Below are 26,154 nucleotides of genomic sequence, written 5' to 3'. Positions count from 1 at the left end.
GATTATGGCCGTTAAATCTGCTAAAGTTTTACTTAGAAAAAGGAGGACTGAATATGTCTTGAAAGAGCCAATTACTAAAAAGTTTAAAAACAAGGCAAAGCATTGTCCAAAACTCAAAGATGAATTCTTGTGAATCAGCTATGGAGCTTTTCCACCAATTCTTACAATTCTCTCAATTAGTTTCACTTTTTTGACAATAAGGTAACTAAACTCTTACCAAGAAAGAAAGTACACTATGAGCCTTAGCTCAAACAGATTACAAAGAGTCAACAGCAGCACCAAATTCCCCCTAAAGACCTCTGCCATTTTTGGCATTTTTAACACTAACTCTAAAGACTGAGGAGTTTTTGGAATCAGTTATGTAGCTTTTCCACCTCTGCCTACAAATTCTCTCAATTAGCTTTGCTTTCTGCCCACTAAGGTAGCTAAAGTGTTACCAAGAAAGAAATAAAAGCATAATCCTTAGCACAGAAAGTGAAAAAGATTCCAAACACCACCAAATGCAAAAAAACAATGAGTTCTTCAAGAATTAAACTATGGCCTATTGTTTTAAAAGCAACTACACCCACCAGCATAACACCAATGCCAACCCTGACATTGCTTTCGTATTGGAGACTAACCCTACAAAGTATTTAATCAACAACTGAAGAGCAGAAGATCAGTTAGATGAGACAGTTGAAAAAAATCTAAGAAATATTCTCTTCAATTTTTTTCTCATTTTCGTGGTTGCTAAACTCTAAGAAGAAAGAAGAGCATGAGCCTTAACACGAAAAATTAAAACAGACTAAAAGCATCACCAAATGTGAAAAACAATTCATGCATTGGCCGGGAATCAAACCCGGGTCAACAGCTTGGAAGGCAGCTATTCTCACCACTATACCACCACCACTTACAGAAGCCATGTTTTCTTCTTACATTTTCTGCACTAACAATGCAAAATTATTAGTAAAAAGTAAGACGTGCCAGGAAAAAAAAACCCACATAAGTATTGCATTGACCAGGAATCAATCGCAGGTCAACTGCTTGGAAGGCAGGTTTGCTCACCACTATACCAAAAATGCTTAAGGTACCCAGCATTTTTTTCACATTTTCTGCACTAACCCTACAAAATTGTTAGTAAAAATTATGACGTGCCTGAAAAAAAAACACACCCATGTTTTGCATTGGACGGGAATCGAACCCAGGTCAACTGCTTGGAAGGCAGCTATGCTCACCACTATACCACCAATGCTTACAGGATCAGCTTTTTTTTTACATTTTCTGCACTAACATTACAAAATAGTTTGTAAAATGTATGATATGCCAGAAATAAAACTACATAAGTATTGCATTGGCCGGGAATCAAACCCTGGTCAACTGCTTGGGAAGCAGCTATGCTCACCACTATACCACCAATGCATGAACCAACTTGACTGGTTTGGGATTATGGCCGTTAAATCTGCTAAAGTTTTACTTAGAAAAAGGAGGACTGAATATGTCTTGAAAGAGCCAATTACTAAAAAGTTTAAAAACAAGGCAAAGCATTGTCCAAAACTCAAAGATGAATTCTTGTGAATCAGCTATGGAGCTTTTCCACCAATTCTTACAATTCTCTCAATTATTTTCACTTTTTTGACAATAAGGTAACTAAACTCTTACCAAGAAAGAAAGTACACTATGAGCCTTAGCTCAAAATATTACAAAGAGTCAGCACCAGCACCAAATTCCCCCTAAAGACCTCTGCCATTTTTGGCATTTTTAACACTAACTCTAAAGACAGAGGAGTTTTTGGAATCAGTTATGTAGCTTTTCCACCTCTGCCTACAAATTCTCTCAATTAGCTTTGCTTTCTGCCCACTAAGGTAGCTAAAGTGTTACCAAGAAAGAAATAAAAGCATAAGCCTTAGCACAGATAGTGAAAAAGAGTCCAAACACCACCAAATGGAAAAAAACAATGAGTTCTTCAAGAATTAAACTATGGCCTATTGTTTTAAAAGCAACTACACCCACCAGCATAACACCAATGCCAACCCTGACATTGCTTTCGTATTGGAGACTAACCCTACAAAGTATTTAATCAACAACTGAAGAGCAGAAGATCAGTTAGATGAGACAGTTGAAAAAAATCTAAGAAATATTCTCTTCAATTTTTTTCTCATTTTCGTGGTTGCTAAACTCTAAGAAGAAAGAAGAGCATGAGCCTTAACACGAAAAATTAAAACAGACTAAAAGCATCACCAAATGTGAAAAACAATTCATGCGTTGGCCAGGAATTGAACTCGGGTCAACTGCTTGGAAGGCAGCTATGCTCACCACTATACCACCAACACTTACAGAAGCCATATTTTGTTCTTACATTTTCTGCACTAACAATACAAAATTATTAGTAAAAAGTAAGACGTGCCAGGAAAAAATAAAAACTACATAAGTATTGCATTGGCCGGGAATCGAACCTGGGTCAACTGCTTGGGAAGCAGCTATGCTCACCACTATACCACCAATGCATGAACCAACTTGACTGGTTTGGGATTATGGCCGTTAAATCTGCTAAAGTTTTACTTAGAAAAAGGAGGACTGAATATGTCTTGAAAGAGCCAATTACTAAAAAGTTTAAAAACAAGGCAAAGCATTGTCCAAAACTCAAAGATGAATTCTTGTGAATCAGCTATGGAGCTTTTCCACCAATTCTTACAATTCTCTCAATTAGTTTCACTTTTTTGACAATAAGGTAACTAAACTCTTACCAAGAAAGAAAGTACACTATGAGCCTTAGCTCAAACAGATTACAAAGAGTCAACAGCAGCACCAAATTCCCCCTAAAGACCTCTGCCATTTTTGGCATTTTTAACACTAACTCTAAAGACTGAGGAGTTTTTGGAATCAGTTATGTAGCTTTTCCACCTCTGCCTACAAATTCTCTCAATTAGCTTTGCTTTCTGCCCACTAAGGTAGCTAAAGTGTTACCAAGAAAGAAATAAAAGCATAAGCCTTAGCACAGAAAGTGAAAAAGATTCCAAACACCACCAAATGCAAAAAAACAATGAGTTCTTCAAGAATTAAACTATGGCCTATTGTTTTAAAAGCAACTACACCCACCAGCATAACACCAATGCCAACCCTGACATTGCTTTCGTATTGGAGACTAACCCTACAAAGTATTTAATCAACAACTGAAGAGCAGAAGATCAGTTAGATGAGACAGTTGAAAAAAATCTAAGAAATATTCTCTTCAATTTTTTTCTCATTTTCGTGGTTGCTAAACTCTAAGAAGAAAGAAGAGCATGAGCCTTAACACGAAAAATTAAAACAGACTAAAAGCATCACCAAATGTGAAAAACAATTCATGCATTGGCCGGGAATCAAACCCGGGTCAACAGCTTGGAAGGCAGCTATTCTCACCACTATACCACCAACACTTACAGAAGCCATGTTTTCTTCTTACATTTTCTGCACTAACAATGCAAAATTATTAGTAAAAAGTAAGACGTGCCAGGAAAAAAAAACCCACATAAGTATTGCATTGACCAGGAATCAATCGCAGGTCAACTGCTTGGAAGGCAGGTTTGCTCACCACTATACCAAAAATGCTTAAGGTACCCAGCATTTTTTTCACATTTTCTGCACTAACCCTACAAAATTGTTATTAAAAATTATGACGTGCCTGAAAAAAAAACACACCCATGTTTTGCATTGGACGGGAATCGAACCCAGGTCAACTGCTTGGAAGGCAGCTATGCTCTCCACTATACCACCAAAGCTTACAGGATCAGCTTTTTTTTTACATTTTCTGCACTAACATTACAAAATAGTTTGTAAAATGTATGATATGCCAGAAATAAAACTACATAAGTATTGCATTGGCCGGGAATCAAACCCTGGTCAACTGCTTGGGAAGCAGTTATGCTCACCACTATACCACCAATGCATGAACCAACTTGACTGGTTTGGGATTATGGCCGTTAAATCTGCTAAAGTTTTACTTAGAAAAAGGAGGACTGAATATGTCTTGAAAGAGCCAATTACTAAAAAGTTTAAAAACAAGGCAAAGCATTGTCCAAAACTCAAAGATGAATTCTTGTGAATCAGCTATGGAGCTTTTCCACCAATTCTTACAATTCTCTCAATTATTTTCACTTTTTTGACAATAAGGTAACTAAACTCTTACCAAGAAAGAAAGTACACTATGAGCCTTAGCTCAAAATATTACAAAGAGTCAGCACCAGCACCAAATTCCCCCTAAAGACCTCTGCCATTTTTGGCATTTTTAACACTAACTCTAAAGACAGAGGAGTTTTTGGAATCAGTTATGTAGCTTTTCCACCTCTGCCTACAAATTCTCTCAATTAGCTTTGCTTTCTGCCCAGTAAGGTAGCTAAAGTGTTACCAAGAAAGAAATAAAAGCATAAGCCTTAGCACAGAAAGTGAAAAAGATTCCAAACACCACCAAATGGAAAAAAACAATGAGTTCTTCAAGAATTAAACTATGGCCTATTGTTTTAAAAGCAACTACACCCACCAGCATAACACCAATGCCAACCCTGACATTGCTTTCGTATTGGAGACTAACCCTACAAAGTATTTCATCAACAACTGAAGAGCAGAAGATCAGTTAGATGAGACAGTTGAAAAAAATCTAAGAAATATTCTCTTCAATTTTTTTCTCATTTTCGTGGTTGCTAAACTCTAAGAAGAAAGAAGAGCATGAGCCTTAACACGATAAATTAAAACAGACTAAAAGCATCACCAAATGTGAAAAACAATTCATGCATTGGCCGGGAATCAAACCCGGGTGAACAGCTTGGAAGGCAGCTATTCTAACCACTATACCACCAACACTTACAGAAGCCATGTTTTCTTCTTACATTTTCTGCACTAACAATACAAAATTATTAGTAAAAAGTAAGACGTGCCAGGAAAAAAAAAACCCACATAAGTATTACATTGACCAGGAATCAATCGCAGGTCAACTGCTTGGAAGGCAGGTTTGTTCACCACTATACCAAAAATTCTTAAGGTACCCAGCATTTTTTTCACATTTTCTGCACTAACCCTACAAAATTGTTAGTAAAAATTATGACGTGCCTGAAAAAAAACCACACCCATGTTTTGCATTGGCCGGGAATCAAACCCGGGTCAACTGCTTGGAAGGCAGCTATGCTCACCACTATACCACCAATGCTTACAGGATCAGCTTTTTTTTTTACATTTTCTGCACTAACATTACAAAATAGTTTGTAAAATGTATGCTATGCCAGAAATAAAACTACATAAGTATTGCATTGGCGGGGAATCGAACCCGGGTCAACTGCTTGGGAAGCAGCTATGCTCACCACTATACCACCAATGCATGAACCAACTTGACTGGTTTGGGATTATGGCCGTTAAATCTGCTAAAGTTTTACTTAGAAAAAGGAGGACTGAATATGTCTTGAAAGAGCCAATTACTAAAAAGTTTAAAAACAAGGCAAAGCATTGTCCAAAACTCAAAGATGAATTCTTGTGAATCAGCTATGGAGCTTTTCCACCAATTCTTACAATTCTCTCAATTAGTTTCACTTTTTTGACAATAGGGTAACTAAACTCTTACCAAGAAAGAAAGTAAACTATGAGCCTTAGCTCAAACAGATTACAAAGAGTCAACAGCAGCACCAAATTCCCCCTAAAGACCTCTGCCATTTTTGGCATTTTTAACACTAACTCTAAAGACAGAGGAGTTTTTGGAATCAGTTATGTAGCTTTTCCACCTCTGCCTACAAATTCTCTCAATTAGCTTTGATTTCTGCCCACTAAGGTAGCTAAAGTGTTACCAAGAAAGAAATAAAAGCATAAGCCTTAGCACAGAAAGTGAAAAAGAGTCCAAACACCACCAAATGGAAAAAAACAATGAGTTCTTCAAGAATTAAACTATGGCCTATTGTTTTAAAAGCAACTACACCCACCAGCATAACACCAATGCCAACCCTCACATTGCTTTCGTATTGGAGACTAACCCTACAAAGTATTTCATCAACAACTGAAGAGCAGAAGATCAGTTAGATGAGACAGTTGAAAAAAATCTAAGAAATATTCTCTTCAATTTTTTTCTCATTTTCGTGGTTGCTAAACTCTAAGAAGAAAGAAGAGCATGAGCCTTAACACGAAAAATTAAAACAGACTAAAAGCATCACCAAATGTGAAAAACAAATCATGCGTTGGCCAGGAATCGAACCCGGGTCAACAGCTTGGAAGGCAGCTATGCTCACCACTATACCACCAACACTTACAGAAGCCATGTTTTTTTCTTACATTTTCTGCACTAACAATACAAAATTATTAGTAAAAAGTAAGACGTGCCAGGAAAAAAAAAACCCACATAAGTATTGCATTGACCAGGAATCAATCGCAGGTCAACTGCTTGGAAGGCAGGTTTGCTCACCACTATACCAAAAATGCTTAAGGTACCCAACATTTTTTTCACATTTTCTGCACTAACCCTACAAAATTGTTAGTAAACATTATGACGTGCCTGAATAAAAAACACACCCATGTTTTGCATTGGCCGGGAATCGAACCCGGGTCAACTGCTTGGAAGGCAGCTATGCTCACCACTATACCACCAATGCTTACAGGATCAGCTTTTTTTTTACATTTTCTGCACTAACATTACAAAATAGTTTGTAAAATGTATGATATGCCAGAAATAAAACTACATAAGTATTGCATTGGCCGGGAATAGAATCCGGGTCAACTGCTTGGGAAGCAGCTATGCTCACCACTTTACCACCAATGCATGAACCAACTTGACTGGTTTGGGATTATGGCTGTTAAATCTGCTAAAGTTTTACTTAAAAAAAGGAGGACTGAATATGTCTTGAAAAAGCCAATTACTAAAAGTTTAAAAAGAAGGAAAAGCTTTGTCCAAAACTCAAAGATGAATTCTTGTGAATCAGCTATGGAGCTTTTCCACCAATTCTTACAATTCTCTCAATTAGTTTCACTTTTTTGACAATAATGTAACTAAACTCTTACCAAGAAAGAAAGTACACTATGAGCCTTAGCTCAAACAGATTACAAAGAGTCAACAGCAGCACCAAATTCCCCCAAAAGACCTCTGCCATTTTTGGCATTTTTAACACTAACTCTAAAGACAGAGGAGTTTTTGGAATCAGTTATGTAGCTTTTCCACCTCTGCCTACAAATTCTCTCAATTAGCTTTGCTTTCTGCCCACTAAGGTAGCTAAAGTGTTACCAAGAAAGAAATAAAAGCATAAGCCTTAGCACAGAAAGTGAAAAAGAGTCCAAACACCAACAAATGCAAAAAAACAATGAGTTCTTCAAGAATTAAACTATGGCCTATTGTTTTAAAAGCAACTACACCCACCAGCATAACACCAATGCCAACCCTGACATTGCTTTCGTATTGGAGACTAACCCTACAAAGTATTTAATCAACAACTGAAGAGCAGAAGATCAGTTAGATGAGACAGTTGAAAAAAATCTAAGAAATATTCTCTTCAATTTTTTTCTTATTTTCGTGGTTGCTAAACTCTAAGAAGAAAGAAGAGCATGAGCCTTAACACGAAAAATTAAAACAGACTAAAAGCATCACCAAATGTGAAAAACAATTCATGCGTTGGCCAGGAATCGAACCTGGGTCAACAGCTTGGAAGGCAGCTATGCTCACCACTATACCACCAACACTTTCAGAAGCCATGTTTTTTTCTTACATTTTCTGCACTAACAATACAAAATTATTAGTAAAAAGTAAGACGTGCCAGGAAATAAAAAACCCACATAAGTATTGCATTGGCCAGGAATCAATCGCAGGTCAACTGCTTGGAAGGCAGGTTTGCTCACCACTATACCAAAAATGCTTAAGGTACCCAGCATTTTTTTAACATTTTCTGCACTAACCCTACAAAATTGTTAGTAAAAATTATGACGTGCCTGAAAAAAAAAAACTCCCATGTTTTGCATTGGCCGGGAATCGAACCCGGGTCAACTGCTTGGAAGGCAGCTATGCTCACCACTATACCACCAATGCTTACAGGATCAGCTTTTTTTTTTACATTTTCTGCACTAACATTACAAAATAGTTTGTAAAATGTATGATATGCCAGAAATAAAACTACATAAGTATTGCATTGGCCGGGAATCGAACCCGGGTCAACTGCTTGGGAAGCAGCTATGCTCACCACTATACCACCAACACTTAAAGAAGCCATGTTTTTTTCTTACATTTTCTGCACTAACAATACAAAATTATTAGTAAAAAGTAAGACATGCCAGGAAAAAAAAACCCACATAAGTATTGCATTGACCAGGAATCAATCGCAGGTCAACTGCTTGGAAGGCAGGTTTGCTCACCACTATACCAAAAATGCTTAAGGTACTCAGCATTTTTTTCACATTTTCTGCACTAACCCTACAAAATTGTTAGTAAAAATTATGACATGCCTGAAAAAAAAAAACACCGGTGTTTTGTATTGGCCGGGAATCGAACCCAGGTCAACTGCTTGGGAGGCAGCTATGCTCACCACTATACCACCAATGCTTACAGGGTCAGCTTTTTTTTTTACATTTTCTGCACTAACATTACAAAATAGTTTGTAAAATGTATGATATGCCAGAAATAAAACTACATAAGTATTGCATTGGCCGCGAATCGAACCCGGGTCAACTGCTTGGGAAGCAGCTATGCTCACCACTATACCACCAATGCATGAACCAACTTGACTGGTTTGGGATTATGGCTGTTAAATCTGCTAAACTTTTACTTAAAAAAGTAGGACTGAATATGTCTTGAAAGAGCCAATTACTAAAAAGTTTAAAAACAAGGCAAAGCATTGTCCAAAACTCAAAGATGAATTCTTGTGAATCAGCTATGGAGCTTTTCCACCAATTCTTACAATTCTCTCAATTATTTTCACTTTTTTGCCAATAAGGTAACTAAACTCTTACCAAGAAAGAAAGTACACTATGAGCCTTAGCTCAAAAAGACTACAAAGGGTCAGCACCAGCACCAAATTACCCCTAAAGACCTCTGCCATTTTTGGCATTTTTAACACTAACTCTAAAGACAGAGGAGTTTTTGGAATCAGTTATGTAGCTTTTCCACCTCTGCCTACAAATTCTCTCAATTAGCTTTGCTTTTTGCCAACTAAGGTAGCTAAAGTGTTACCAAGAAAGAAATAAAAGCATAAGCCTTAGCACAGAAAGTGAAAAAGAGTCCAAACACCACCAAATGCAAAAAAACAATGAGTTCTTCAAGAATTAAACTATGGCCTATTGTTTTAAAAGCAACTACACCCACCAGCATAACACCAATGCCAACCCTGACATTGCTTTCATATTGGAGACTAACCCTACAAAGTGTTTAATCAACAACTGAAGAGTAGTGTTGAGCCACCCCCGTAGTGTTCGAGTTCGGTTCGGTTCGTCGAACACCCGTGTGTTCGCCGAACTGTTCGTCGAACACCTTTGAACACCATTAAAACCAATGGCAGGCAAACAAAAACACATAGAAACACATAGAAAACACCTTCAAAGGTGTCCAAAAGCTGACAAACTGCTCAGAAGACATAACAAACACATGGAAAAGTGACAAGTACATATAGTCATGCGAAAATACAAGAGGTGGAGGAGTAAAAGGAGGGGGAGACACAGATATAGGCATGTCATGCCCTTCTAAAATCCAAAAAGTGAGAAGCCGACACGGCCAGTCCGCTCCTGCCCGTGCCACCTCCGTGTCGCCGGGTTTGTGCCAGAGCCGCGGTGAACCCTGATGGCCAGCCCCCCTCTCCCAATACTGGTGCCTGTCTGCTGGTGGGTCGAGCGAGCCCCCCTGTGGTGGAGGCAGCTCTAAGCTTTTTAATTTAAATTGTCTCTCTAATTTGAATGAATACACTTTAAATCCATTTACCAGGATCTATTGGAGGGCAAGTCTCATGCCAGCAGCCGCGTAATTCCAGCTCCAGTAGCGTCCACTAAAGCTGCTGCAGTTAAAAAGCTTTTATAAGGATCGAGCTCGGCTGTCCACCGCAAGGCATCCTACTGCCAGTCCCAGCCCCTATGCCTTGGGGTGCCTCCTGATGCTCTTCACTGAGTATCCCGTGGTCCCGAAGCATTTCCTTTGAAAAAATTAAGTGTCCAAACTACAGGTGGTGTAGCTTGCTTAACAGCCGGGATAATCCGCTGACTAGCAGACACTGCTACTAGGCACAAAGTATTTCCTGGGCTAGATGCAGTTAAAAATTTGTAATTAGATACTCTCGTTGGATGCTGAGAAAGCATTCCATAGAGTCTCCTGGCACGCCATATATGATTCTCTGAAAAAGCTTGGGGTAGGGGTCTAGGGGACCCTTTTATAGTCAAAATCACGGCCCTGTATCACAATACGTCACCTAGGCTGAAGATAAATGGAACTGTAGCACCCTGAGGGCTCGGTTGCTACAGAGGTATTGCACCTCACCCAGAGGTGTGATATCTCACTCTCAGGTAAGGATGGAGTGTGGATCAGGACCCGACACCTGCATGCATTACACCATAATGCCGTGGGGCAGGGCGACCAATATGCCCCTGAGATGGGCACGACAGTCCCTGTCCCTGGCTGGAGTGGGGGGAGGGAACACTGAGGAAGGGGAACCCTGTAGTGCAGGAGCAGGGAGGAAGCAGTTCCTGGGTGCATTGAGAAGGGAGTATAAAAGGTGGGCACCATCTTAGTTCAGTGCAGAGAAGTCTGAGCAGAAGTGGCAGGGAGCAGGGGCTCTGCATGAGCTCTGCTCTGGAGGCGGGCCTAGTAACAGAGGCCCAGGCCTGGAAGAGGGAGAAGGAAGGAGGAGGAGCGGAGAAGGCTCCAGGAACGAGGAATGAAGGGATCCCAGTGGTGCGGACGGGCGAGTCGCCACCGCACGCCCGAATCCACCTGCGTGGAGGGGTCAGGCCAAAGGGGGAGACCGGTCCCCGAACTAGTGGAGGCAGGAAATGACCCTCAGCTAGAAACCGGAGGCTCTGACATTTTATGTGGCGCAGCCCCTCGCTACACCCGCTAGGAAGGCACCACATAGGGTCAGGGAAACTGGCGCCAAGTTTACCAAGAGGAGGCCCGAGGCAGCCGGACAGAAGTGTTGGTAAGAAAGGCCAGACAAAGGACACACAAAGGGGGTCCTGTGAAGCGCTCCAAAGTTATCTCGGAGTTGTCTGAGCCCCTCACCTGGTGAGCACAGTACGACGTGGGCAGCCGTTACCTGCAGACGTGGTCTGGATAATAAGAACTGTGAGTAAAGGCCCTGAACTGCATCACTGACTCCGTGTCGTTACTGCTGCTGCCCTGCACCATCACCCCCATCCTCCGCATACACTGCCCTGAGGCTACACTCCTCCCGTGGGGAGTTATGCTACGCTCTGATGCACCCACAACACCAGCCTCAGCAGTCTGCCCTGTAGCGGCAGTTCACTCTGACCGCAATCCACGGGTGGCGTAGTCGGACATTTAAACATCAAAACCACATAAATAGTTCCGCCACTGGTTTGACCACCCTGAGCCACGGAACCGGGTCGCCGCCACGAAGACTACAACCACCAGCATCCACCAAAAAGGGTCCGGCTTCGGGTGTCCCAAGGCCCAGGGGGTGCATCAGAACATTTTCATCACCTTTCACAATCACCAATGGGACAAGGCAGGGATGTCCTCTGTCCCCTCTCTTATACATCCTAGTGACGGAGCACCTGCTCTCATCAATTCGCCATAACCCCAATATTAGGTGGATTGAGGTGGGAGGCACCGAGTACAAGTGCTCTCTATTTGCTGATGATGTCCTAGTATATATCACTCAATCACATATATCCATCCATGCTGTTATGGCTGAAATAGATCACTTTGTTACATGGTCAAATTTTAAAATCAATGCAGCGAAGTCTGAGGCCCTCGATGTCTCCCTCCCCAAATCCATATAGGATTCCATCCAGTCCAACTTTCCCTTTGCCTGGCCCTCACAGGGTATCAAATACTTAGGAATTCCTATTCATAGAGACCTCTCCCATCTATGTTATCTTAATTTTGGGCCCTTTATTGAACAACTCCATACAGACCACGGTTGGCAAGTTAGAACTGTAAGATTCACTACGTGAACCACTGGTGTTTTGTGGAAAAGCACATGTACACTGTGTTCCAAATTATTATGCAAAAAGTGTTTAGGAGTGATAAGGGAAGAATTTGTTTGTTTGTCAGTTAAACTCATTGATGGTGATGCGTGTCAGGGCTCTTTATATCACTGTAAGCAATTGCAGACACCTGTGCTAATTAGTTTGGCAGGTGTGTCCAATGAAAGGCAAGACTACTTAAGAAGGCTCTCTCACATTATTAAGCAGCCTACATTTTCTGCCAAAATGGGAAAGAAAAAGGATGTGTCGGCTGCTGAGAAGCAACAAATTGTGGAGTGTTTAGGTCAAGGCATGACTACAATCAACATTGTGCGATGATCAGGATGAAGTGTCTTGGCAATCAAGAAGTATGTAGCTGATTTACAGTACACACGTGTGCGTGCTGATAAGGGCAAATTGAGGACTCTTTCCTACAGGCAATTACGTCAGGTTGAAAGAGCAGCGGCAAAAAAGCCTTGTCATAGCAGCAGACAAGTTTTTGAAGCTGCTTGTGCCTCCAACGTCCCCAGAACAACAAGATGCAGGGTCCTTCAGAGGTTTGCAGCTGTGCATACGCCATCCTGTCGACCTCCTCTATCCACTTCATACAAGCAGAAACGGCTCCAGTGGGCCAAACATTACATGAAGACTGATTTCAAAACTGTTTTGTTCACGGATGAGTGCCGTGCAGCGCTCGATGGTCCAGATGGATGGAGTGGAGGATGGCTGGTTGATGGACACCCCACGCAAACACGGCTACAGCGCCAACAAGGAGGAGGTGGAGTAATGTTTTGGGCTGGAATCATGGGGAGAGAGATTGTCGGCCCCTTTAGGATCCCTGAAGGCGCTAAAGATGAACTCCATAATGTATGTGGATTTTTCTCAAACAGCACTTCCTGCCATGGTTCAAGAAGAAGAACCGTGTATTTCACAGCAAGATCATTTTTCTGCATGATAATGCACCATCTCATGCTGCACATAAAACATCTGCATCTCTGGCTGATATGGGCATAAAAGGGGACAAACTTATGGTGTGACCCCCATGCTCCCCTGACCTCTACCCCATTCAGAACCTTTGGAGCATCATTAAAAGGAGTGTCTATGATGGCGGGAGGCAGTTCACATCTAAGCAACAGCTCTGGGAGGGTATTCTGTCCTCATGCAAAACAATTGAAGCAGAAACCATCCAAAACCTGACAAATTCAATGGACGAGAGAGTTCAGAAGCTCCTTTCGAACAAGGGGTCCTATGTGAAAATGTAACATCACCTAGAATAAAGTTTTGAGTTGAAAACTGTTTGATTTCAGTTTCTAACAACCTGCTAATGCTTATAATTTCAAAAATGACCATTTTTTTGGTCTTTATTAAAATGAAAAGGTTGATCGAAAAGTTTGGGGGATCTAAGACTGTGGCAACCCAGTAGTCATGATTACTTCGAATTCTGACAATATGAGGGTCATGCTGCAGGTAGTGCAGCAAGAAGGCACTTATGTGTCTTGCGCATCTCGGAGCCCCAAAATTATTTTCCGGGCTAGATGCAGCTAAAAATTATTATTAATTTTAAATCTGGTGAAGCTTTAGTATAGATGGCCTAATAGGATCAGTGCTGCACACTGCTACAAAGCCCAAATTATTTTCCAGCCAAGATACAGATAAACATGATTAGTAATTTGAAAGCTTAAAACGGTTGGTAGGGTGATTTTAACCAATCATCAAGCTTTTACTCTCCCCAGGATGACACAGGGGTAGAAAAGTCGTTTCGGATCCATGATTTGTTCATCTTTATGAACGTGAGTCTGTCTACATTATCAGTGGAGAGCCGCGTGCACTTATCTGTCAGCACACCACCAGCAGCGCTGAACACACGTTCAGACAGAACGCTGGCTGCGGGGCATGACAAGATCTCCAAGGCGTAAGTGGCTAGCTCCGGCCATTTATCCAGATTGGAAGCCCAAAAAGAGCAAGGGTCCAGTGACACAGTCGTGGCTTCAATGTTTACTTGGAGATACTCCTGTACCATCGTCTCTAGGCGTTGACTATGTGTCAGACTTCTTGTCTCCTGTGGCCTTGCAAAGGATGGGCTAAAAAAGTGGTGAAATGATTCCGCAAAATTGATGTTACCAGCAGATACTGTGGTTCTGTTACGGTTTGAGTGCTGAACACTTGACGGTCCCACGGTTGGCAAGTTGGAACTGTGAGATTCACTATGTGCACCACTGGTATTTTGTGGAAAAGCACATGTAAGATTCTGCAACAGTCTCTGCTGATACTCCTGCATGCGTGCATCCCTTTCTATGGCAGGAATAATTTCTGCAAATTTACTTTTGTACCGGGGATCTAACAGTGTGGCAACCCAGTAGTCAGGATTATTTCTAATTCTCACAATTCGAGGGTCATGTTGCAGGTAGTGCAGCAAGAAGGCACTCATGTGTGTTGCGCATCCAGGAGCACCAAGTCCCTGTTGTGTTGGTGGCGAGGTAACAATCATGCTTCCTTCCTCTGTCCTCTCCCCCCAACCTCGCACAACAAAAATGTGATCAAGGTCTCCCTCATCTGATGAGTCTTCCATCAGTTCGTTCTCCACTTCTTCCTGGGCTCCTGCACCTTCCTCACTAGTTTGGCTGCTACCATGCGCCCTGGTAAAACCATCTCCCCCACCCTCACATGCCTGCCGCCTCGGTGCTGCCGACCGTCTGGACCTTGCAGATGTTAGCCCTTCCGCATACAACTCCTCCTCCTCTACTTCCTCCACCTCCTCTTTTGCCACCACCTGTCTCCGAATTCTGTTTAACATGTGCTCCAGCATGTAAATCACCGGAATAGTCATGCTGATAATGGCATCGTCAGCACTAAACATCTTCGTCGCCATTTCAAAACTGTGCAGAAGGGTGCATAGGTCCCTGATCTGAGACCACTCCTCCAGCGTGATTTGCCCCACCTCTGGATCTCGTTGGCCCAGGCTATACGTCAGAACGTATTGCACCAGGGCTTGTCGGTGCTGCCACAGTCGCTGCAACATGTGCAGAGTTGAATTCCACCGGGTAGGCACATCGCATTTTAGCCGGTGAAGTGGCAGGCCCAACGACTTCTGTAGAGATGTAAGTCGCTGAGCTGCGGGATGCGAATGGCGGAAGTGAGCACACAGCGACCGTGCCCTCTGCAGAAGGCCATCTAGTCTGGGATAGTGGGCTAAAAATTGCTGGACAACCAGGTTCAACACGTGAGCCATACAAGGCACGTGTGTGACATTGCCCCGGCGAAGGGCCGCACCCAGGTTTGCAGCATTGTCGCACACAGCCTTCCCTGGTTTCAGGTCCAGTGGAGACAACCATTCATGAAATTGGTTCTCCAGAGCTGACCACAACTCCTCAGCTGTGTGACTCACATTTCCCAGACATTTCAATGTAAAAACCGCCTGATGACGTTGAGCCCTACTGCCAGCATAGTAAGGAGGTGTGCAGGATCCCTTCTGCGCAGTTAGAAAGCTTGTGGCATGACCAGACAGGCTTTGGGTGCAGGTGGAAGACCGAGAGGAGGTTGAGGAGGCAGAAGCAGTGGAGGAACTTTGACATAAAGAGGATTGACGCACAACTCGTGGGGACGGCAAGACTTGGACAGCAGCCCCTTGTCCTGCTGTCACCATAGTTACCCAGTGCCCAGTCAGCGACATGTAACGCCCCTGTCCATGCCTACTCGTCCAAGTGTCTGTGGTGAAATGCACCCTGTCACACACAGAGTTTCTCAAAGAAGCGGTGATGTTGTGTGCGACATGCTGGTGGAGCGCAGGCACACCTTTCTTTGAGAAGTAGTGCCGACTGGGCATCTGGTATTGGGGCACTGCGACGGACATAAGGTCTCGAAAATCCTCTGTGTCCACCAGGCGGAAAGGCAGCATTTCTGTAGCCAAGAGCTTGCAGATGGTGAAATTCAACCTCTTAGCTTTCTCATGGCTAGGAGGAAATGGTCTTTTACTTGTCCACATCTGAGGGACCGAGGGCTGGCTATTGTGCTTAGACGGGGTTGATAAGGGTGTCCCCGGCAAACTGCCGGTCTGTGAGGAAGATGCAGGCGGACATGTTAGGTTGCCTTGATACAAAGGTGGTGCTATCGATGTCGGACAGCGCTCAAGACCAGCTGGTGTTACCACCTCCAAAGAAAATGATGACCTGCCAATCACGCTGGCTGTTGCGGGTAAAGAGGTGGCAGGTGTGCGCCCCAAAATAGGTGTGACTGCTGTCCCCCCAGTCACAGAGGATGAAGAGGCCGCGGATGCACAAGATATGGCAGACGGTGGTTGGCCCGGCCGGCTAGGCCGCATTGTAGCACACTGAGCTTCCCACTGCAACTTATGCTTCATGTCCATGTGCCGGTTCATGCATGAAGTACTCAAACTATGTATTTTTTGGCCTCTACTTAGCTTTTGCTGACAAATGTTACAGATAACACGAGTTGGGTCATCTTTATCGATCTGAAAAAATGCCCAGGGTATGCAAGGCTTAGCACCCATGCGACCTGAAGAGCCACCACGACTTGTGGTGAGAGGCAGAGTTGTGTTTGAGGATGCAGTTGTTGACGTGCTTCCAGTACTACGTCTCTGTCCAGGAAGGCGCAACCTGACCTCGTCGTCACTAGCATCTTCCTCCACCTCCTCTGCTGACCTCATCTCTTGGCTGACTGTGGGTTGACAGTAAGTGGGATCTCCAACCTCATCATCATCACCCTGTGCGTTATCACACCCGTCGTCCTCAGAGCCAACCTGTTCCTGCCCTGACAAAAAACTAAAGTTGTCGCTCCAATCAGGTATTTGAGTCTTATCATCGTCTTCCTCATTGTCTCCACCAACAGGAGTTACAGTTTGGGAATGAGGGTCTACATTATGGTCAGAACCTTCTGCGTCTGGTCCTGGATCCGACTCATAAAGATTCTGGGCATCAGTGCAGATCATTTCCTCGTCTGGATTCACAGAAGCGCTGGAGTCGACCTCTGATTCCCAGGCTATAGTATGAGTAAACAGCTCTGCAGACTCAACCATCTGTTCTACCTCATACTCAGACGGGCAGCTGGAGATTTGGGAGCTGTGAGGAAGCAAGTGCGATTGGGGTGACACCTTTGAGGACTGGAGTATTTGTGATGTTGAAGTTGATGTGGAGGAGAGCCCACTTAAAGGAGCAATTGATATCCGTTGAAGCACCTGCTGTTTTTGTGCCTCATCTGGAATTTGTAGCAATTGGCGTGGCCGTAAGAAAGGGATCTTATCACATTGTCCGCTAAAAGAAGTAGACATTTTAGTTTGGCTGGAAGATGGTCTTTCTTCTGCAGATGTTACTGTTGCTTTAACACCTACCCCACGGACACAACCTTTTTTCCCCTTCCCAACACGCCTATTCCCCTTTCCACCAGCAGCAGGCCTTTTTCCACTCATTTTGGTGGTTAACTAATTAACAACTCTGGAGTTGTTTGCACAAAAAAACAATGGATGGGAACCGAGCAGAGCTGAGTGGCCAAACTGTGGTATTAGGCCAAAACTATTGGCTGGGTTAGATGCAGAAAAAAATTATATTCAATTTGCAACCTGATGGAGGTCAGTATAGATGGACTAATAGAGAAAGTCCCACATACTGCTAGAAGGCCAAATATTTTTTCAGAGCTAGATGCAGATAAAAATTATTTTTAATTTGCAACCTGATGGAGGTCAGTATAGATGGACTAATAGAGAAAGTCCCACACACAGCTAGAAGCCCAATATTTTTTCAGAGGTAGATGCAGAAAAAAATTATTTTTAATTTCAACCTGATGGAGATCAGTATAGATGGACTAATAGAGAAAGTCCCACACACTGCTAGAAGGCCAAATATTTTTTCAGAGCTAGATGCAGATAAAAATTATTTTTAATTTGCAACCTGATGGAGGTCAGTATAGATGGACTAATAGAGAAAGTCCCACACACAGCTAGAAGCCCAATATTTTTTCAGAGGTAGATGCAGAAAAAAATTATTTTTAATTTGCAACCTGATGGAGGTCAGTATAGATGGACTAATAGAGAAAGTCCCACACACAGCTAGAAGCCCAATATTTTTTCAGAGGTAGATGCAGAAAAAAATATATTCAGTTTGCAACCTGATGGAGGTCTGTATAGATGGATTAATAGAACAAGTCCCACACACAGCTAGAAGCCCAATATTTTTTCAGAGGTAGATGCAGAAAAAAATATATTCAGTTTGCAACCTGATGGAGGTCTGTATAGATGGATTAATAGAACAAGTCCCACACACAGCTAGAAGCCCAATATTTTTTCAGAGGTAGATGCAGAAAAAAATATATTCAGTTTGCAACCTGATGGAGGTCTGTATAGATGGATTAATAGAACAAGTCCCACACACAGCTAGAAGCCCAATATTTTTTCAGAGGTAGATGCAGAAAAAAATATATTCAGTTTGCAACCTGATGGAGGTCTGTATAGATGGATTAATAGAACAAGTCCCACACACAGCTAGAAGCCCAATATTTTTTCAGAGGTAGATGCAGAAAAAAATATATTCAGTTTGCAACCTGATGGAGGTCTGTATAGATGGATTAATAGAACAAGTCCCACACACAGCTAGAAGCCCAATATTTTTTCAGAGGTAGATGCAGAAAAAAATATATTCAGTTTGCAACCTGATGGAGGTCTGTATAGATGGATTAATAGAACAAGTCCCACACACAGCTAGAAGCCCAATATTTTTTCAGAGGTAGATGCAGAAAAAAATATATTCAGTTTGCAACCTGATGGAGGTCTGTATAGATGGATTAATAGAACAAGTCCCACACACAGCTAGAAGCCAAATATTTTTTCAGAGGTAGATGCAGAAAAAAATATATTCAGTTTGCAACCTGATGGAGGTCTGTATAGATGGATTAATAGAACAAGTCCCACACACAGCTAGAAGCCCAATATTTTTTCAGAGGTAGATGCAGAAAAAAATATATTCAGTTTGCAACCTGATGGAGGTCTGTATAGATGGATTAATAGAACAAGTCCCACACACAGCTAGAAGCCCAATATTTTTTCAGAGGTAGATGAAGAAAAAAATATATGCAGTTTGCAACCTGATGGAGGTCAGTATAGATGGACTAATACAACAAGTCCCACACACAGCTAGAAGCCCAATATTTTTTCAGAGCTAGATGCAGAAAAAAATTATATTCAATTTGCAACCTGATGGAGGTCAGTATAGATGGACTAATAGAATGATGCTATGCCCAAAAGATTTTACTTCACTAGGTGCAGTAAAAAAATTGGTATTCTATACACAGGTGGTATATCTTGCAATACAGATAGGCTACTCCACTGACTAACACACTCTGCAATAGGCCAAAAAGGATTAGCTTTGCTAGATTCAGCCAAATGCTGTGAAAAAAACTTGCACAGCACTGGCACAGACCTGCCTGGCAAAAACTGATAGGAACTGATGTAACCTAGTCCTGAAAAGGACTCCAATTACAATTAGTCTTTACTCCCACAATCTATCTATTTAAGAGCACAGACCTGCCTGATAAAAGTCGTATTAAATGCTGTAACCTAGTCCTTACAAGGACTGCAATCACAACTATTCCCTACTCCCAAGCTATCTGTAGATTTGTGCGAAAATTGGCTTGAAATTAACAAGGTATAGCGCACACAGCAAGAGCGGTGCCGTCTAACACGCAGCTGCAGCAGTGAGAAAATGGTGGCGACGGGGAAAATGGCTTGGTCTTATAGGGCAAGGACATGTGACATACACTGCCAATGACACATGCCCTTGCTTGTGTGAAAAAAAGCACTTCGCTCCGTGTATGCGCTGCTGATGGGCTGACAGATTGCACCTCCCCACTGCAAATGCGGGAAAGAGAAAAAAAAATGGAGATCTTCATTGTTCCTGCAGAGATCCATCCCCTGCCCCTCCCCCCACCCCGCTGTACACTCAAACTGCGTATTAACATTAATTTTCATCATTACTGAGAAAAAATCCAGTTATGATTTTGGTGCACGAACAGTTATCGAACATAACCTCGAACAGCCGAATTTTTCTCAAATTGTTCGTGTTCGCCGAACGGCTCAAACACTGCCCAAAACAGCTCGAATTTGAGATTGGCGAACAGTTCGAGTAGAACAACGCTCATCTCTACTGAAGAGCAGAAGATCAGTTAGATGAGACAGTTGAAAAAAATCTAAGAAATATTCTCTTCAATTTTTTTCTCATTTTCGTGGTTGCGAAACTCTAAGAAGAAAGAAGAGCATGAGCCTTAACACGAAAAATTAAAACGGACTAAAAGCATCACCAAATGTGAAAAACAATTCATGCGTTTTCATGCGTTGGCCAGGAATCGAACCCGGGTCAACTACTTGGAAGGAAGCGATTCTCACCACTATACCACCAACACTTACAGAAGCCATGTTTTTTTCTTACATTTTCTGCACTAACAATACGAAATTATTAGTAAAAAGTAAGACGTGCCAGGAAAAAAAAACCCACATAAGTATTGCATTGACCAGGAATTAATCGCAGGTCAACTGCTTGGAAAGCAGGTTTGCTCACCACTATACCAAAAATGCTTAAGGTACCGAGCATTTTTTTCACATTTTCTGCACTAACCCTTCAAAATTGTTAGTAAAAATTATGACGTGCCTGAAAAAAAAACACACCCATGTTTTACATTGGCCAGTAATCAAACCCGGGTCAACTGCTTGGAAGGCAGCTATGCTCACCACTATACCACCAATGCTTACAGGATCAGCTTTTTTTTTTACATTTTCTGCACTAACATTACAAAATAGTTTGTAAAATGTATGATATGCCAGAAATAAAACTACATAAGTATAGCATTGGCTGGGAATCAAACCCGGGTCAACTGCTTGGGAAGCAGCTATGCTCACCACTATACCACCAATGCATGAACCAGCTTGACTGGTTTGGGATCATGTCTGTTAAATCTGCTAAAGTTTTACTTAAAAAAAAGGAGGACTGAATATGTCTTGAAAGAGCCAAATACTAAAAAGTTTAAAAACAAGGCAAAGCATTGTCCAAAACTCAAAGATGAATTCTTGTGAATCAGCTATGGAGCTTTTCCGCCAATTCTTACAATTCTCTCAATTATTTTCACTTTTTTGCCAATAAGGTAACTAAACTCTTACCAAGAAAGAAAGTACACTATGAGCCTTAGGTCAAACAGATTACAAAGAGTGAACAGCAGCACCAAATTCCCCATAAAGATCTCTGCCATTTTTGGCATTTTTAACACTAACGCTAAAGACAGAGGAGTTTTTGGAATCAGTTATGTAGCTTTTCCACCTCTGCCTACAAATTCTCTCAATTAGCTTTGCTTTTTGCCCACTAAGGTAGCTAAAGTGTTACCAAGAAAGAAATAAAAGCATAAGCCTTAGCACAGAAAGTGAAAAAGAGTCCAAACACCACCAAATGCAAAAAAACAATGAGTTCTTCAAGAATTAAACTATGGCCTATTGTTTTAAAAGCAACTACACCCACCAGCATAACACCAATGCCAACCCTGACATTGCTTTCATATTGGAGACTAACCCTACAAAGTGTTTAATCAACAACTGAAGAGCAGAAGATCAGTTAGATGAGACAGTTGAAAAAAAGCTAAGAAATATTCTCTTCATTTTTTTTCTCATTTTCGTGGTTGCTAAACTCTAAGAAGAAAGAAGAGCCTGAGACTTAACACGAAAAATTAAAACAGACTAAAAGCATCACCAAATGTGAAAAACAATTCATACATTGGCTGAGAATCAAACTCGGGTCAACTACTTGGAAGGCAGCGATTCTCACCACTATACCACCAACACTTACAGAAGCCATGTTTTTTTCTTACATTTTCTGCACTATCAATACGAAATTATTAGTAAAAAGTAAGACGTGCCAGGAAAAAAAAACCCACATAAGTATTGCATTGACCAAGAATCAATCGCAGGTCAACTGCTTGGAAGGCAGGTTTGCTCACACCTATACCAAAAATGCTTAAGGTACCCAGCATTTTTTTCACATTTTCTGCACTAACCCTACAAAATTGTTAGTAAAAAGTATGACGTGCCTGAAAAAAAAAACACCAATGTTTAGTATTGGCCGGGAATTGAACCCAGGTCAACTGCTTGGAAGGCAGCTATGCTCACCACTATACCACCAATGCTTATAGGGTCAGCTTTTTTTTTTACATTTTCTGCATTAACATTACAAAATGGTTTGTAAAATGTATGATATGCCAGAAATAAAGCTACATAAGTATTGCATTGGCTGGAAATCAAACCCAGGTCAACTGCTTGGGAAGCAGCTATGCTCACCACAATACCACCAAAGCATGAACCAACTTGACTGGTTTGGGATTATGGCTGTTAAATCTGCTAAAGTTTTACTTAAAAAAAGGAGGACTGAATATGTCTTGAAAGAGCCAATTACTGAAAAGTTTAAAAACAAGGCAAAGCATTGTCCAAAACTCAAAGATGAATTCTTGTGAATCAGCTATGGAGCTTTTCCACCAATTCTTACAATTCTCTCAATTATTTTCACTTTTTTGCCAATAAGGTAACTAAACTCTTACCAAGAAAGAAAGTACACTATGAGCCTTAGCTCAAAAAGATTACAAAGAGTCAGCACCAGCACCAAATTACCCCTAAAGACCTCTGCCATTTTTGGCATTTTTAACACTAACTCTAAAGACAGAGTAGTTTTTGGAATCAGTTATGTAGCTTTTCCACCTCTGCCTACAAATTCTCTCAATTAGCTTTGCTTTCTGCCCACTAAGTTAGCTAAAGTGTTACCAAGAAAGAAATCAAAGCATAAGCCTTAGCACAGAAAGTGAAAAAGATTCCAAACACCACCAAATGCAAAAAAACAATGAGTTCTTCAAGAATTAAACTATGGCCTATTGTTTTAAAAGCAACTACACCCACCAGCATAACACCAATGCCAACCCTGACATTGCTTTTATATTGGAGACTAACCTTACAAAGTGTTTAACCAACAACTGAAGAGCAGAAGATCAGTTAGATGAGACAGTTGAAAAAAAGCTAAGAAATATTCTCTTCAAATTTTTTCTCATTTTCGTGGTTGCTAAACTCTAAGAAGAAAGAAGAGCCTGAGACTTAACACGAAAAATTAAAACAGACTAAAAGCATCACCAAATGTGAAAAACAATTCATGCGTTGGCTGAGAATTGAACTTGGATCAACTACTTGGAAAGCAGCGATTCTCACCACTATACCACCAACACTTACAGAAGCCATGTTTTTTTCTTACATTTTCTGCACTAGCAATACGAAATTATTAGTAAAAAGTAAGACGTGCCAGGAAAAAAACCCCCACATAAGTATTGCATTGACCAGGAATCAATCGCAGGTCAACTGCTTGGAGGGCAGGTTTGCTCACCACTATACCAAAAATGCTTAAGGTACCCAGCATTTTTTTCACATTTTCTGCACTAACCCTACAAAATTGTTAGTAAAAAGTATGACGTGCCTGAAAAAAAAAAACACAGATGTTTTGTATTGGCAGGGAATTAAACCCGAGTCAACTGCTTGGAAGGCAGCTATGCTCACCACTATACCACCAATGCTTATAAGACCAGCTTTTTTTTTTACATTTTCTGCACTAACATTACAAAATAGTTTGTAAAATGTATGATATGCCAGAAATAAATCTACATAAGTATTGCAATGGCCGGGAATCAAACCCGGGTCAACTGGTTAGGAAGCAGCTATGCTCACCACTATACCACCAATGCATGAACCCACTTGACTGGTTTGGGATTTTGGCTGTTAAATCTGCTAAAGTTTTACTTAAAAAAGGAGGACTGAATATGTCTTGAAAGAGCCAATTACTAAAAAGTTTAAAAACAAGGCAAAGCATTGTCCAAAACTCAAAGATGAATTCTTGTGAATCAGCTATGGAGCTTTTCCACCAATTCTTACATTTCTCTCAATTATTTTCACTTTTTTGCCAATAAGATAACTAAACTCTTACCAAGAAAGAAAGTACACTATGAGCCTTAGCTCAAACAGATTACAAAGAGTCAACAGCAGCACCAAATTCCCCCTAAAGACCTCTGCCATTTTTGGCATTTTTAACACTAACTCTAAAGACAGAGGAGTTTTTGGAATCAGTTATGTAGCTTTTCCACCTCTGCCTACAAATTCTCTCAATTAGCTTTGCTTTCTGCCCACTAAGGTAGCTAAAGTGTTACCAAGAAAGAAATTAAAGCATAAGCCTTAGCACAGAAAGTGAAAAAGATTCCAAACACCACCAAATGCAAAAAACAATGAGTTCTTCAAGAATTAAACTATGGCCTATTGTTTAAAAAGCAACTACACCCACCAGCATAACACCAATGCCAACCCTGACATTGCTTTCATATTGGAGACTAACCCTACAAAGTATTTAATCAACAACTGAAGAGCAGAAGATCAGTTAGATGAGACAGTTGAAAAAAATCTAAGAAATATTCTCTTCAATTTTTTTCTCATTTTCGTGGTTGCTAAACTCTAAGAAGAAAGAGGAGCATGAACCTTAACACGAAAAATTAAAACAGACTAAAAGCATCACCAAATGTGAAAAACAATTCATGCGTTGGCAGGGAATTGAACCCGGGTCAAATGCTTGCAAGGCAGATATGCTGACCACTATACCACCAACACTTTCAGAAGTCATGTTTTTTTCTTACATTTTCTGCACTAACAATACAAAATTATTAGTAAAAAGTAAGACGTGCCAGGAAAAAAAAACCCACATAAGTATTGCATTGACCAGGAATCAATCGCAGGTCAACTGCTTGGAAGGCAGGTTTGCTCACCACTATACCAAAAATGCTTAAGGTACCCAGCATTTTTTTCACATTTTCTGCACTAACCCTACAAAATTGTTAGTAAAAATTATGACGTGCCTGAAAAAAAAACACACCCATGTTTTGTATTGACCGGGAATCGAACCCGGGTCAACTGCTTGGAAGGCAGCTATGCTCACCACTATACCACCAATGCTTACAGGATCAGCTTTTTTTTTTACATTTTCTGCACTAACATTACAAAATAGTTTGTAAAATGTATGATATGCCAGAAATAAAACTACATAATTATTGCATTGGCCGGGAATCAAACCCAGATTAACTGCTTGGAAAGCAGCTATGCTCACCACTATACCACCAATGCATGAACCAACTTGTCTGGTTTGGGATAATGGCCGTTAAATCTGCTAAAGTTTTACTTAGAAAAAGGAGGACTGAATATGTCTTGAAAGAGCCAATTACTAAAAAGTTTAAAAACAAGGCAAAGCATTGTCCAAAACTCAAAGATGAATTCTTGTGAATCAGCTATGGAGCTTTTCCACCAATTCTTACAATTCTCTCAATTATTTTCACTTTTTTGCCAATAAGGTAACTAAACTCTTACCAAGAAAGAAAGTACACTATGAGCCTTAGCTCAAACAGATTACAAAGAGTCAAAAGCAGCACCAAATTCCCCCTAAAGACCTCTGCCATTTTTGGCATTTTTAACACTAACTCTAAAGACAGAGGAGTTTTTGGAATCAGTTATGTAGCTTTTCCACCTCTGCCTACAAATTCTCTCAATTAGCTTTGCTTTCTGCCCACTAAGGTAGCTAAAGTGTTACCAAGAAAGAAATAAAAGCATAAGCCTTAGCACAGAAAGTGAAAAAGATTCCAAACACCACCAAATGGAAAAAAACAATGAGTTCTTCAAGAATTAAACTATGGCCTATTGTTTTAAAAGCAACTACACCCACCAGCATAACACCAATGCCAACCCTCACATTGCTTTCGTATTGGAGACTAACCCTACAAAGTATTTAATCAACAACTGAAGAGCAGAAGATCAGTTAGATGAGACAGTTGAAAAAAATCTAAGAAATATTCTCTTCAATATTTTTCTCATTTTCGTGGTTGCTAAACTCTAAGAAGAAAGAAGAGCATGAGCCTTAACACGAAAAATTAAAACAGACTAAAAGCATCACCAAATGTGAAAAACAATTCATGTGTTGGCCAGGAATTGAACCCAGGTCAACTGCTTGG

General features: G+C 41.1%; 11 non-coding genes across 11 annotated transcripts; all 11 read right to left on the bottom strand.

Annotated features, from left to right (window-relative positions):
* Positions 1-1,326: 1,326 nt before the first annotated feature.
* On the bottom strand, positions 1,327-1,398 carry TRNAG-CCC (transfer RNA glycine (anticodon CCC)). Its single transcript has one exon. It is a non-coding gene; the product is annotated as a tRNA-Gly (tRNA).
* A 1,013-nt stretch (positions 1,399-2,411) lies between these two features.
* Positions 2,412-2,483, bottom strand: TRNAG-CCC (transfer RNA glycine (anticodon CCC)). The gene has a single exon. It is a non-coding gene; the product is annotated as a tRNA-Gly (tRNA).
* A 1,349-nt stretch (positions 2,484-3,832) lies between these two features.
* On the bottom strand, positions 3,833-3,904 carry TRNAG-CCC (transfer RNA glycine (anticodon CCC)). Its single transcript has one exon. It is a non-coding gene; the product is annotated as a tRNA-Gly (tRNA).
* A 1,182-nt stretch (positions 3,905-5,086) lies between these two features.
* On the bottom strand, positions 5,087-5,158 carry TRNAG-UCC (transfer RNA glycine (anticodon UCC)). Its single transcript has one exon. It is a non-coding gene; the product is annotated as a tRNA-Gly (tRNA).
* A 96-nt stretch (positions 5,159-5,254) lies between these two features.
* On the bottom strand, positions 5,255-5,326 carry TRNAG-CCC (transfer RNA glycine (anticodon CCC)). Its single transcript has one exon. It is a non-coding gene; the product is annotated as a tRNA-Gly (tRNA).
* A 1,183-nt stretch (positions 5,327-6,509) lies between these two features.
* TRNAG-UCC (transfer RNA glycine (anticodon UCC)) lies at positions 6,510-6,581 on the bottom strand. The gene has a single exon. It is a non-coding gene; the product is annotated as a tRNA-Gly (tRNA).
* Positions 6,582-7,930: 1,349 nt separating this feature from the next.
* TRNAG-UCC (transfer RNA glycine (anticodon UCC)) lies at positions 7,931-8,002 on the bottom strand. Its single transcript has one exon. It is a non-coding gene; the product is annotated as a tRNA-Gly (tRNA).
* Positions 8,003-8,098: 96 nt separating this feature from the next.
* TRNAG-CCC (transfer RNA glycine (anticodon CCC)) lies at positions 8,099-8,170 on the bottom strand. Its single transcript has one exon. It is a non-coding gene; the product is annotated as a tRNA-Gly (tRNA).
* Positions 8,171-8,440: 270 nt separating this feature from the next.
* On the bottom strand, positions 8,441-8,512 carry TRNAG-CCC (transfer RNA glycine (anticodon CCC)). Its single transcript has one exon. It is a non-coding gene; the product is annotated as a tRNA-Gly (tRNA).
* Positions 8,513-8,608: 96 nt separating this feature from the next.
* Positions 8,609-8,680, bottom strand: TRNAG-CCC (transfer RNA glycine (anticodon CCC)). Its single transcript has one exon. It is a non-coding gene; the product is annotated as a tRNA-Gly (tRNA).
* A 16,356-nt stretch (positions 8,681-25,036) lies between these two features.
* Positions 25,037-25,108, bottom strand: TRNAG-UCC (transfer RNA glycine (anticodon UCC)). The gene has a single exon. It is a non-coding gene; the product is annotated as a tRNA-Gly (tRNA).
* Between the last annotated feature and the right edge of the window lie 1,046 nt (positions 25,109-26,154).

The sequence above is a fragment of the Phyllobates terribilis genome, unplaced genomic scaffold, assembly GCF_046119375.1.
Source record: "Phyllobates terribilis strain yellow unplaced genomic scaffold, ASM4611937v1 Scaffold_3__8_contigs__length_932513732, whole genome shotgun sequence".
Lineage (NCBI taxonomy): Eukaryota > Metazoa > Chordata > Amphibia > Anura > Dendrobatidae > Phyllobates > Phyllobates terribilis.
The sequence above is the reverse complement of the archived record's forward strand: the minus strand, read 5'-3'. Positions and strand labels throughout refer to the sequence as shown.